Raw genomic sequence first — 14,110 nt, 5'->3', positions numbered from 1 at the left:
GAGGGGGATGAATGTGTATGGGTTAGACTAGATTAGGGTTATACAACAGGCTTAAATCTGTCAACAGTGCCCTAGGACACCATGGAAAGCAAAACCTCTTATCCAAGAGCAGAGAAAGAAGTAGTAAGGGGACGAAGACAGCAAGAGACAGTGAGAGAGGGAGGTAAAAAAGAATAGGAGGAGGAGGACAAAGGCACGAATCAACAGACGAGCAAGACACAGACATCCTTCAGTAAAAGTGGACCAGTGTATTTGACAGCAAGAAATAAAGTGCGTGCGTATCTCCTGACCTTTTCTTAGTGCAGGTTAGCAAGTGTGTTAGCTCTCTCTGCCTGCTGCAGCAGTACACAGGTCTATTAATAAACCTTCAGTTCAAATGGCAACCACTCTGTTTGCTAGCCAATATGATAAGAGAACAAACAAACCCATGTGTGGATAATATATAACTGTGCAGATGCAATGAAGCATGTATGTGTTGCACATTTGGAGCACGTTTTTACAAATGTTTTGAATTTCAATATTCAATGTGGAGTGGCATTTGATCATAGTAAGAATAACTTTGTTACAGCAAGACAAAAGAATCAACTACTGCAGCTTATAACAGGGAAAAAGTTTCTTTCCGGCACATAAACCAGCAACCAATCCTATGAAACCCTACAAACTGACCAGACGCGCTTAACTGCGGCCAAACTCCACTTCTGTTAACTCACAGCTCACTAGCTAAACCTGGGCACACTGCCAGCATCTAAACATAAAGCCTGCCAGAAACTGCTAAGCCGCCCTCTGGAACCAATCAAAAAACAGACAGCACAATGATATCATTACAAAATACTTTCTCAATAAAATTGGCACAAAAGTATTTTTAAAGAAGAAGCACTACTATCCAAGAAAAACAAGAACCAGAGCAGAAAGGTAGAGCGTTGCCTGTGGAACTGAGCGGCTCCCTCTGGCAGCCGCGGTACCAGAAGGGCAAGCCCCCTCCAGCAATTGGAGTTGTTTACTTGCATGGATCTTGACTCAACCTTCCTACATGGAAAGACCTCTGTCAACCCTAAAGCATCTGATTCAAAGCAGCTATGCAGGGAAAACCCATACCCTTTTAAGGTGGTGCAAATCAAAGCAATGTTGAAAGATGTTTAACACTTTACATTATTGGTTGGTGGTGAACAATTACGGGGGGAAATAATGATTTTTATGACAAGTATTGCAATTTAATATAAAATAATTTTCCATAAATTAAACTCTGTATGTGTCTACAAGAGCTGAACTGATTAGTCATTTAATTGATTAGGATTCGCTTCTTTTCTTTGTGTTATGTAATAGTAAACTCAGTACGTTTAGGTTTAGACTGTTTTCTAATTTTGTAATTCTCAAAATTATCTGGGTTGATTGATCTGTTTAGCTAGCGATTACAATATACACTGCTATATTTAATGAATCACGTTGTGAAAACTTAAACATCGCTCTGTGTATAAGCATGTTCTTTGCTGCTGCTCAGGACATAGAGTACAGTTTGTTCCTCTTTCTCCCTGCTTCCATCTGAGAATGGCTTTCATGAGGGCCCCTGGAGTTGGCAGCAGCTCGACTGCTGCTATCATCTTACCGACAGACAGAGCGAGTTGGGGGGGGCAAGAGGGAAATTAGGGACAAGACACAACCAGAGAATGGCTGAGCAAGAGAGCAAAAGAGAAATATGATGAACACAATAGGCGAAAAACAGATGATACCAAGGTGAGGGAGGAGGGAAGTGGAATGTGAAAAAGGAGGGACATAGGCAGAGGCAAACGAGCCTGTCATTTAAGTTGATGTGAGAGGAATGCAGCTGCAGCTTCTGACATGCATAAAAGCAAAGAGGTCAACTTCCTGAAGTAAGCAGCACATAAACACAATACGATCTTTACTCCCTTTGCTGCTGAAACCTAAAATAGTGGGAAAGGATCAATAGAATTAACCAGTAAAGTGTTTTGGCCCCGTTTTCTACCGGTTACATAAACTAACCTGAAAAGTAGGAGGACAACAGAGGTGGATTTAAACCACGGTACATCTGAACAGACGTGAAAGGCTATTTTTCTGTGCGTGTTGGGTCATAAAAGACCCAACCTGCTATTAATAGATGTGTATTTGTATGGACAATACAAGCTATTTGGGGTACCTTTTTTACCACTTAATAGCGGGTGGGCTGATACTGTTTTTAGACGTCTTGTTTAAAAGTTCAGAAAGTGATTCCAACCTATTACCGGAGGCCCCCTACAAATGGACAAACAATGCATTTTACAAGCTGTGCACTGTTTAACTTGACTGCTTAAACAATATATGCAGTGACTGTCAACTGAACATTGCTTTTAGCTAAAGACACTTCATTTGTCCTGCTGTTGCCATGCAACTGCAAAATCTATTTGAAGCATGGTGCTTTATTGCCAAAAGCTGACATATTCTTTAACATCATTTGCATGCCAGTAAAACAAATTCGACCCTCAGCAACAAACCTCTACGTTGAGTATGAAAAAAATGGTTGCACTTAAGAGTGGGCTGTATAACCGGTATAAAAAGCATTGACGCGCAACACGATATGGATGTGGCTATACAGTGTCCTGGTATAAAATAGAGACTCGCTGCCCTTCCATTTTATGTTAAGAGATCAAGTAAAGCATATCTGACAAAACATGTGTTCCTCATTCCTGGGCTTGCATGGCTGCCTCTTTATACTGTATACAGTAAATACTTTACATATACAGTGTAATATTATAGATTTATATTAAAATTGCCCAATTGATCATCTTGAAACTGAGTTTAATGTAATCCTTCTTGGCAACCCATTCCAAATATGTGCTCACCTTTTTTAACCAGTAAAATAAATCTCGTTAGGAAGACCCTGTTGTCATGGAAACATTCCTAAACACTCCCGACTCCTCTGGGCTTGTCTCAGCAAGATGACATTAGTGCAATAGGCACATGCCAGTGTCTCTCTCTCAAATGTGCAAAAACCCCAGATTAATGGTCTTCCCTGCTTCAAGTGCTTGATGTTTCAGGTGAGCTCAACAAAAGGCTTGAAGTGTACGAGGAAGTGTACGAGGAAGTGTTAAGAAATCTACTTGAGCGCAGGTGTTGCTGTGCTGTACATGTCCGCATTCCTTTCAGAACCATATGCTATATATGATATCGCATGTGCAGTAGAAGTGTGTGGGGGAGCAGATAAGCGTATTTGTCACAAGGTCCACCTACATCAAGTCAACTTTGGGAGGGGTTTGTAGGGGCACCCACACACACTGAACTCAAACAGGGGCAATGTGCACAGAACAACAAGCTTCAGGTTTTGCTTATGACTCATTAGCTGGTTTGTCCATTATTCAGTCATCCATTCGCTTTTACAGTCACCTGTCCACCCACACCCAGAGTGGTAGCGGTTGCCACCAGGCATGCTCAGGAACTTTATCTACTCTTCACATAGTTTAAAGTTAGTCAAAAGGAGTGTTGGTCTGAGTGAAGTAGTAAGTTTGTCTTCTGGGAGTTGAGCATGCTTTGTTTTCTACTGTGAATGATCTCATCAGTATGTGTTTACATATTTTTTATTTTTATTATTTTTTTATTTTTTTATTGGTGCAGCTCTTGTAGTGTTGAAAACAAACTTATGTCACATTCCTGCTGGATTCAAGGCCAAAGATAATACAACTGATGCATGCTAAAGAGCTGCTGACGACTGAAGACAAATGAGCCTATAGACTCTAGCTATAGTAAGACACTGTCAAGTATAGACACTGACTCTTTCAGAGGAACAATGATTACGCTCTTGTTATTGTATAACCATTATCTGGGGAGGGAAGAGCTTCCATGACGATTAATGGCAGTGCCAGTTCACAGTTTGGTACTACAGAGAGTTCAACTCTGAACTACTCGCCTGTTTGTACTGGAACACATCACCAAATCTAACAATATAGTAAGAGGAAAAGACTCGAGACATAGCAGGACGGCATTGAGAGGAGTGAAAACGAGTGAGAGACAGAGAGAGCAATTGAAACATAAAGACATAGTCAAGGTCACAGATAGACACTATCAGACTTCCTGCCTACAACTAGCAATGACAGTAGTTTCAGCTGTAACAGTAGTACGCTCGTACAAACAGGACTCAATGGAAACTGTAACTGCAATTCAAATGGAAAACACTACTACGTCACATGGCAAAGTACACCAGCGCTGTCATAAGAGCAAAGCACACTGCACAACAGGGACAAACAAACAGTGATAGCACAGAGACCGAGCAAGGAGCAAAAAATGTTGGAAAAATAAACATTTTAATATCTTAAAAAACTTATGAAGGCTTCATAGCTGAAATTAATGACTTAAATTAAACAAACTGTAAATAAAATCACCAAAATGAGCCACTGCAGTTCTTGTTTTAACCTAGCCATGACATCTTCTCTCACCTTTTGACCAGACCTGTATCTTCTTATCCTCCTTCCTCGTCACACTCTCCGTCTCTCTCTCTCTTCCATCCACTGTTCTTCCCTCTGTGGGTTTGTTCCCTGCGGAAAACAGGAGAATACTATTACTTTACTGTTTTATGTGGCACAATAACAGTGTGTGTTGCATACGCAGCTTCACCGACTGTTTGGGTAGAAACTAGTAGTAATCCAAACAAATGACAAGAGTAACACACAACTGAAAAATCATAGCAGCACTGAGCAAGTGATATCATTCATGTTGTACACACAAATCCACAAACCGTCACTAGTTAGGCATCTTCCTGTAAACTCCGTAATGTACTTATAAGGACAATACAAACTTGTGTTTTTGTAACGCATGTTCATTAGTAGAGATGATTTTAATCACAGAGACAAGTACTGTTCCAAAACAAAGTGGAATCCATTTTAGAAAGCAATCATTAAAGTCATTTATAAAATGGTGAAAACTATAAATTGCCAGGTTCTCTAATGTGAGAATTTTCTCGTTTTCTCTGCTGGTCGGACAAAACAACAACTACAAGATGTCAGCTTTGACTTTGGGAATGTTTAGACTTTTTTTTATAGACCACAAAAATTGATTAAATAAAAAAAATATATAACAAACTAACCTGTAATGAAAATAACTGGTTGCAGCCCTTATATATTTCTTTGGTGCTGTGTTTTGGTCACTCTTCAATTTTTCATATTACTCATTGCTTATACTGAATACTATACTGATACTAACAGTGTTGCACCTTATATTGCCTGATGACAACATGCAAACATTAAACATTTTAACTATTTTTTTACTGATTAGAACATCACTCTTTTTGGTTCTCAAACACAAATAAGGTCTTCCTGTTATTGTCCTATTGGTTTGTAATGAGACTGTGGCTTCTCCCTCTGAGTGTTAAGTTCAACTGCACTGGACCCAGTGGGTGTGCCATTTAGCCCGCAGGAGAAAGCTGCAGGCTGCAGTCTAATCCGATAATGGGATTACAGAACAGCACTTACCTTAGCTATAAACAGACAGGCACACAGAGACGCTGAAACAACTCAGACCGGCATCGCGGCTACAACATTAAATGTGTATACATTCGGCAAATTTTGTTTGATAACTGCACAGTGGCGAACAGAAATGTTGTTCCTCTAACTGTAACGACAAGATGCCGATAGAAGATTTATCAATAAAATGTTTAGTATGTTGGAAACAAAGGATGCAACAATAATTTCCCTAACTAAGATATAATAAATATATTTTCCATTGTATTTAGCTGTGCTTAATTATTGTGAAACAGGAAGAGCCATCCCTTTTAGAACGCATCGACTTATTAACGTCAAATCGAATGGATTTATCATCAAGCCAGGGGGAAACGCTGATCAATGTGCATTGTCCTAGTAAAAACCTACAGATCTTATGAACAGCACTGAGCTGTACATTTATAGGACCTCTTTATGAGAGAAAAACTCCTTGAGCATCTTTATAAACAGGCTGGAAGTCAGTGTTTCAGTAGATACATTAGTGTGTGCGGACTCAGAGGCTAAAGTCTGAAGCTGACCTTAGAATAGCAGTGACAGCAATCTGACAAATAGCTTAGTGGTGTGCATCGCTGTTTGACACCATCATCAAAAGTCACCGGAGTAAGAAATGTTCAGTTGCTACACAGGGGGGCTTAAATGCCCCTGAACTATTCAGGTCAACATATTAGCTGTTTGCCAGAATCTGTTACAATAAAACTGTAAATGCACTCTTTAATCTTTTTTGCTACCACCTTCAGTCACAACCTCCCTGTTCCCACACTCCCCCCCTCTCCTTCCTCCACTCCTTCCCAACCATCAAGTGCTTCAGCAGATGGTTCTGGGTTCAACAACAACAACAGCAGAGCATGGTGGGGCCCTCCTGGAGTGCACACATACACACCATGGACAGCATCTGTTTATGAATGGGCCGACAATTGCCCATCCCCCGACAGCTACAGCTGACAGAGGGGAGGGGGCACCGCAAGTCACTAAAAGCAAAAGGAAAGGATAAAGAACAAGGCAGTCACAACAGGGGGATGTAAGAAGAGAACAACAAAGTTGCTGTTGCAAATATGTATTATTGTTTGTTTTTTCCTTTTCTAGTGCCAGATGGAAAACCCAAACTCAATCCAAGACCCTACCCTGCTTAAAAAAAAAACTATTAAAGCAGAACTGTTTGAGGTTTTTTAAAAATTATGCTTTTTTTAATGTAAAAAATACTGTGAAACCATTTTATCACCTGCCATAGTTTTAGTTTTAATTTTAGTGCAGCAAATAACCAAATTTTTATTACAGATTAATCTGTTGATCAATTAATCATTTAGTGAATACAGTTCAAAACATAAAATCCTTATGATTATTTGATTACTATGACAGTTAGCAATTAACTTCCTGTCAACAAATCGATTAACAGTTCCCATAGGAAGTAGAGTACCTTGTGGAGCACACTTATGCCAACTATACTGGTGAGAAAATAACTGCAGACTTTCCAGAGTTGCAATATCCTTTCTCACTGGTGCCTGAAGCAACCCTCACAGCAAAGCAGCCTCTTGCATTTTCTGGATGGATGACCTAGTACTCACCTTAATCACCTTTAAAGGTCATGGCTGTAGGTTGGGTATGTGTCTGTGTGCTTCAGAGTTCAGGAGGGTAGAAAAAATATAACCTATCACAGGTGTGCTGTCCCTGCAGTGGCAGCTCACTCATATAAGAACTTTAACTAAGAGCAATTACCTTGGTATTATTTATTTCAGTACCTGAGTAATTATGAATTACATCAGCAAGACGCCCTCCCTTATCCAGGCCACCTGAGAGATACAAGTACATGTGCTGATCATGTGGTTTCTGTTATTGTTCTTTATTGAGATTGTTAATGTACAACCATGATAAATCAGGCCAGCCATGTAACTCTCCTTCCTTCTTGGAACAAGCAAGTGAGTTTTTCCATGATCAATTAATCACTTTATCAAAAAAAAAAAAAAAATCTGGTACCAGCCTAATTAAATGTGAGCAATTTCTGTTTCTCTTTTATATCCCAGTCAATTAAATATGTTGGTAGATCAAAAGGAAAAATTTGAATATTTAACTTTGCAAAATGTGATTTTGCAATTTTTCACATCTTTTGAAAAGTTTTACAAATTTTATAGACAAACCTATTAATAGACAGAATAGTCAAGCATATTAATCAATGATTAATCAAATCGTTAGTTGTTGCTCTAGACTGGATTGGACTTTGCCATAGACAAAATGTAATGTTATATGATCCACAAAATACACTTTAAACTACTTTTATTGCGTTGCCTTTTTTTTTTTACAACATTCTCTCAAGAGAAAAGGGCAGCCATTTTCACTGCAACATACAAATCACCAGACTGATAAAAAGGAATCGCTTTCTAAAAATATCCTATCTCTAAATATGGTCTTTGTTGTGTTTCAAGAGGATAAAATAATCTGGACAGCTGATTCAACTATCAAGCTCATACTTTTTGGTTTTTCCATCTCGGACAGAGGGATGGCTGAGAAGGATAAAGAGCAGACTGATGAAAGATGAGGAAAATAGTTGTAAAAAGGTCACTGGTGATTTTATGTACAACTCTGTAGCGCAATAGATTAGAGGCCAATGAGTACCGTGAATATGCCTTTTATTTGCCCGCACAGAGGTGTACATGATAACAGTTTATCAACACTTTGGGTCGTCTATATGTGCTGGTGAACAAAGTGAATTTCTCTGAACTCGTTTCCCTCATCCTCTATTAACTTCAGGAGCATCTGCCACATTCAGTCTAAAGCTACTTCCACGCCACCCTTTAAAGATCCACAATAAAGCATAGATTTTGCTGCCACCCACTTGGCTTTTCTTTGAACCCGTTTCTGCCTGCTGTCAAATAAAGCTAAAAGACTTAAAAATAATCAAACTATATTTGGGTTTCTGAGGAGGAAGACATCAAAAATCTGAAGCTTTAGACTTTTGCATCCTAAGACCCTGTAGGAGGGTTTTTCACTCCCAGAGGTGAGTCATGCAGTGAATCTAGCGAGGACTTTCAAATTGATAGGAGACGGAGTATTGATTGCATTTCTAGCCTTGTGGAAGCAGAGGTTTACAGACAAACACCCAGACATGAACGGAGAGACATGAGTGTCCACAAACATACACTTCAAAACATAGACGCACGCTTAATCTGTCCCCACAGAACAAAAGCCAGAGGGCAGTCGCGTGGCTAATTTGCATGTATAACACCACATTATTGGCATTAGCATGTTCTCACAGAGGCTCCCTTCAGGAAAGCCATCACTTAATTAGTGAATGACAACGAGTATCTCCTCATAACGAACAGCACAAGAGCGAAGGCTTTGTGAGGCCGCCGTTGCGAGATGTGACATTTCCTGTCTAGCTGCATTAAACCTGTCGTTTCAACAGCAGTCGACATCAGGCCGGTTCATTTCAGGTCACGGTAACTTAAGAAAGGCCAGATGATATTTCTGGCTGAAAAAAACCTATCCAGTTTTGCTGCTGGCAAAGAAGGGTGGGGTTTTTTGTGAATTAAAGTATTTTTTTTATAGCACGGAGTTTTGCAGATTCAAGTTTATCTGTTTTTATAAACACAACTGCAATATCCTGCTCTTACAACACTTCATGACTTCAAATGTGGACATTTTGTTGAAATCCAAAACCATTATACCAGGGACAAATGAAATTGAAGTTTTGTGGAAATAAACACCACTCTTCTACCACAACTTCTACCACAACTTCTACCACCAGCTCACACCGACAGTTACACCCTAACCCTGCCATAGAAACCATCAACCCGTCCACACAGATAAACAACACGCTCACCTAAAAGTGTCGGAGCTGAGCCTACGTATGGCAGCAACATCAAACACTCCATTTCTGCTCCTTGCTTGTTCCAGTCTCATGACCATCTGCAGGTGCGGCTTTACTGGCTTTTAGGGGCAATGTTTAACTACCTGATCCCCAACCAATGTAGCAATGTTTTAACACCATATGAATTGATAGCATTGTTGTATTAAATTCCAAATACGATCTCAAGTTGGCCACTTCAGCAAGGAGTCAACGCTACAGCTTCACCACGTCATAAACCCCCTCGTCAAAACTCTGAGACAGATATTTGTAGACAAGAATGAAAACATGTAGAGAACAGTAATCTGGAGAATGAGGCCAGACAACCGAAAGTGAAGCTAGACAGCACACAAAAGCATAGGAAATAACTCATAATCACAACTACTGTATTATTAATACACATTATTTTTCATTGTGTTATGATTGAGAATGCAACAGGTGGGCTGCCCTGATAGCTCAGCGGGTAGCGCGCCTACCACATATCAAAGCTGAATCCAGCTCTAGGCCCCATGCTGCATTTCATCCCCTCTCTCCATCTCCCCGCCTTTCCTGTCACCCTCCACGGTCATTATCCAAAATAAAAATAAAAAAGGCCCTCAAGCAATAAACTCTTCTCTCTGTGAGTGTGACATGCTGGGTGGTAAGTGAGTCCAGAAACTGACTTAGTGTTGAGTTTTTCTTATGCAAAACTGAACACTGTTACCGCCCCGAAGGATGTAATCCCCGCTGGTGCCACAACCCTATAAATGTATTAAATTTATGATAATGTGGTTTGTCTTTTATAGAAACATCCACCAAATGCTATTTGTAAACTTTAGGAGAGGACCTTTTACTTAGACATGAAAGCAAAACCACTTTCCAAAAGCTATGAACTGAAAAAGAAACTACCTCAGGCAACACGGTACCATTGGAAACGTGTTATTTAAGGAACAAAAAACTGTTGTTTTTAAATGTATGAAATAAGAAATTACTGCTATTTGAAAACACACACATCCACAACCCAGAATTAAACCGTGTTAAATTGGGAGTTGAATGTGTACCGTGATTTTTATAGATTAAATAAAACATGAATCACATGCAATAAATCATTTGAATGTTAGTGTGGGAAACTCAGAAGCAATAAAATGGGGTGGGGGGGGGGCTGTTACTATACATCTGAGGGTATTAATATAGAGGCCCTTAGATTACTTCAGCAACAGTCACTCCCACATACACACAGCAAGGAAATATGTCCCAATGCTCGGAAAATGTGAAACATCATCGACTGGCCTTAGCAACCAACCCTAAACAAACTGGCATAATAAAAGACCGTACAAGACATTAGCTGCATGTTACGCCCCAACGACTAAACACAAAAAAATACTTTACAGAAACGGGACTAAACCGGCGACAAAAACAAGACAGTTTTTAGATCTTACATCTCTTGTTTGAACAACATCGCCCTGACAACAACTGACACTGTTGGAGATGAGAGGGAGGAGAGTTGATGCACTGGTTGGCTATAATTACACACAATCAAAACAAAAAAGAAAACCCAATTCAGGAAACTGAGCACGATAAGATTCATAAACAGATTCAGGGATCTAAAAACAGAGTACAGATTAAATGCCGCCCTTGGAGCAGGGTTGACGGACTAGTTGTGCTTCATGGCTCTATTGTGTGCCCGCATGTAGACCGACACAATGAGCTGCACAAACACCTCTCCACACACAAAACATCAGGACTCTGGCTTCTCGTTTAGCGATTTTAAAACAGCAAAGCTTACTCAGCACAATGCAGCCTAGACCAACCCAGACCCTCCAATTCAATTCAAACGGAACTGCATGTGCTTGCATAAGCAGCAGCTGCCCATCCCGTCCCCCTGACCCACACACACTCCCCTTCAGTAGCCCACCACACACAGGTTGTGCTGTTATCTAAAGAGAAGGGGTTGGAAAGGTGACATAAACTGGCACACATGCTCTTATAATGCACAACTGGGTGTTTATTTCTAGTGACACGCTCACCTGTTAAGATGCTTCAGCTTCTTTGGTGGCTACAGCTTCCAATTCCAAATCTCTGAAAGACAAAGAAGAGATAAGGTGAATCTCTCAGAAATCATTTACCTAAACAAACCTCAATTCCAAATAACGCCTGTGGGTGTTATGCAGTTTTATTGGTTTACAGTGATTGTAAATATGACGTGCAAACGGGTTGCTATGCCTGAAATGGTTAACATATCTCCATTTCTAGGCTCAAATTAATTATTGACAGCGCACAGGTTACGAGACATGCATCGCACCCACAAAAAATCTAAGCAAGGGCAAGCATTCACGAACCAACTGTGAGAATCGCAGTGTGAAAAGTGTGTCAATTAGTCAATGTGGAATTGCAGGTTGGCCTGCATAATAGGGCAATGCACGATCACGGCCCCGTAAAGCTGAGGCTCTGCAGGGTGAACAGAGTACGTGTGTGTCTGAGAATGACAGATAAAAGGCACAGAAAGTGGGAGAGAGTGTGTGTGTGTGTGTGTGTGTGTAGGTCAGAGTTACAGCTCGGGTCCTGATCGGCCATTATCTCAGCTGTTGCCTGACTTACAGCTTAACCAACATGGCTTCTCTCGAGCCTGGTATTTTTCCAACGCGAGCTAAGACCAACAATGGCCTTAACGGGGCATCTAATTACAGTCGGTGCAATTAAATTATCATGCGGCTTAGCAGTGTTTGCAGCGTCGTCTGGCCAGTGCAAAAAAAAAAAAAAGTTAAACGAATACGACTGCAAAACCAGCAGAGCGGAGGTCTGGTGTTAAGAGCAGCAGCGGCTCCGTCTCTCTGCCGACAGAGGGTGATACACACTCCGGCCACAACTCTGCAGCCACAATTAACGTTACACCGCCAAATGTGCATTGGTTTTACGTTTCAACGCCACATTTAGGACATTATGAGGACACTTAGACAACGGTGTCCTCCATGCAAGTCACACACACACGAAAAAAAAGCCGAGCAATCAGTCGGAGTCACCGCCGAGCAACCTACGTCGTCAGATTAGCAACGGCTGCTAATGCGAGCTAAGAGGCTAACGCTATGAAGCGGCTAGTTAACTTACCCGGTCTTATTTCAGATGTGTCGACTGGGGTTTTAATACACACAGCGGTACGTGGAACCAAACAACGATAAGCTGCCGATAGACCAATCTGTAAACACAATAATCTCTACCTAAATGCTTAATATGATCTTTTGACAGATATGTGCGCAGGGTTGGCGAGGTAAGGTTAACCAGCGCTCGTACTAGTTAGCGTTAGCACAAGGTTAAGTTGTCCACAAATAGCAAATGTTTGCCTGTCAAACAAGCCTTGAAACGTTCAGTCATCTGCAGGCCAACACAAGCCGATATGCTGTTTTTTTTCCTCTTTACGTCCACTGCATTGCAACACAGCCGCCCTCACTGTTAGCTCAACCAGGAGGCTAGTTAGCTTAGCTCAGTCGCGGCTAACTAAACAACAGCGGCTGTTCCAACTTCTCTAGACCAGTCTCCGGTCTCCGGTCTCCCTTCTCCCGTCTCTCTCTCTCTGTGTACATAAGCTCGACGAAAAGACACGACCATCTGGTCAAAAACACAGTAAACCCAACCTTACCTCATTGAAGTATAAAGTGCAACAGAGTGGAAAGGAAAGCCGGCTGTAAGGCTAAAATAATTTCAACGCGTTTGCAGCATCTACGAGGGGAGGCATCCGTCCTGCATGATCGCCATTTTCTTAACTCGCTGCTGGCTAACCTTCTTTCGCTTGAGCTCTGCTTTCCCCTCCTCTCTCTCCGCATTCACTTCAGCTATGACTGTGTGTGTGTGTTTCTGGAGGGGGGAGACAAGGCAGGAAACACGTTCACCACTTCCTCTGACTGAGAAAACCAAACACAGGCAAACGTACATAAATGGCATCGAGAGACGAGTGAAAGCTTGTGAAGCCAAGCATGTAAAAGTTGTTCGAGGTAAGCAGCTCAGTCCCTTCAGATTATTAAACCCATGACAAATGTTGCAATGGTACCACACGCAGCAGACCTACAAACAAACCCCAGAGTTACTGTATTTATGTAGGCTATGTATTTTAAATTGAAGTATCCCATAGATTATTTAAAAAATGTCATCATGTGTAATAAAGATAAATACCACAAACCAAGGAGGAGCAATGTGGAAAAATAAAGAAATATTATACCCAGAAAAAAACTCCCATTATTGATATATTTATCTGCCCAGTTACACATTTCAGATGTTCTAGTTCAGGGCCGTACCAGATAATATTGAAAATACTGAGGTCCCCCTCCCCACCCTTATAATAATGTGACAAGAAACCAAACATATCTCTGTTTTATTTTTTATTTCAATATTTTTTTAAATACTTTTTAAGTTAATAAGTTGAATTATACCGCAATGATGCGTTCTACATGAAGGTCTACATGCCGTTTCAAGCTTTCTCCACACTAATATAATTATACAATTCTGGGGAGACTGTTGAAACCTATTTATTATTTTGTTGGCCTTCTCCAATTTAAACATACTGAGTCTACAAATAATGGAACGAGTTCATAAAATGCCCACCATGTGTAAGTGTTAAATTATGAAGCTACAGCTCTAGTGTAGTCGATATTTAAGATATTACTCTGAACAGTCTTGGGAAGTAAAACGAAACTGTAATTTTAAATTGGCATTCACATTCACCATTTTTAAAGACATTGTTATGGGAGAAATCCAAGTCAAGAATTTAAGTGTAATGTTATTTAAAACGTTTGCCACATTTTACAGTATTAAAACAACCTAA

General features: G+C 40.5%; 1 protein-coding gene across 1 annotated transcript in view; it reads right to left on the bottom strand.

The window, feature by feature from the left end:
* The window catches only part of LOC118323083 (trinucleotide repeat-containing gene 6A protein-like), a gene marked incomplete in the record, with an annotated part of 31,787 nt that extends 18,606 nt beyond the window's left edge, over positions 1-13,181 (bottom strand). Inside the window, 3 exon segments of the mRNA XM_035655002.1 lie at positions 4,422-4,520; positions 11,325-11,376; positions 12,403-13,181.
* Positions 13,182-14,110: the final 929 nt, after the last annotated feature.

Source organism: Morone saxatilis, unplaced genomic scaffold (genome assembly GCF_004916995.1).
Source record: "Morone saxatilis isolate NCDOM2014 unplaced genomic scaffold, NCSU_SB_2.0 Contig14, whole genome shotgun sequence".
Lineage (NCBI taxonomy): Eukaryota > Metazoa > Chordata > Actinopteri > Moronidae > Morone > Morone saxatilis.
Note: the sequence above shows the minus strand (reverse complement) of the source record. Positions and strands in the feature narration are given on the sequence as shown.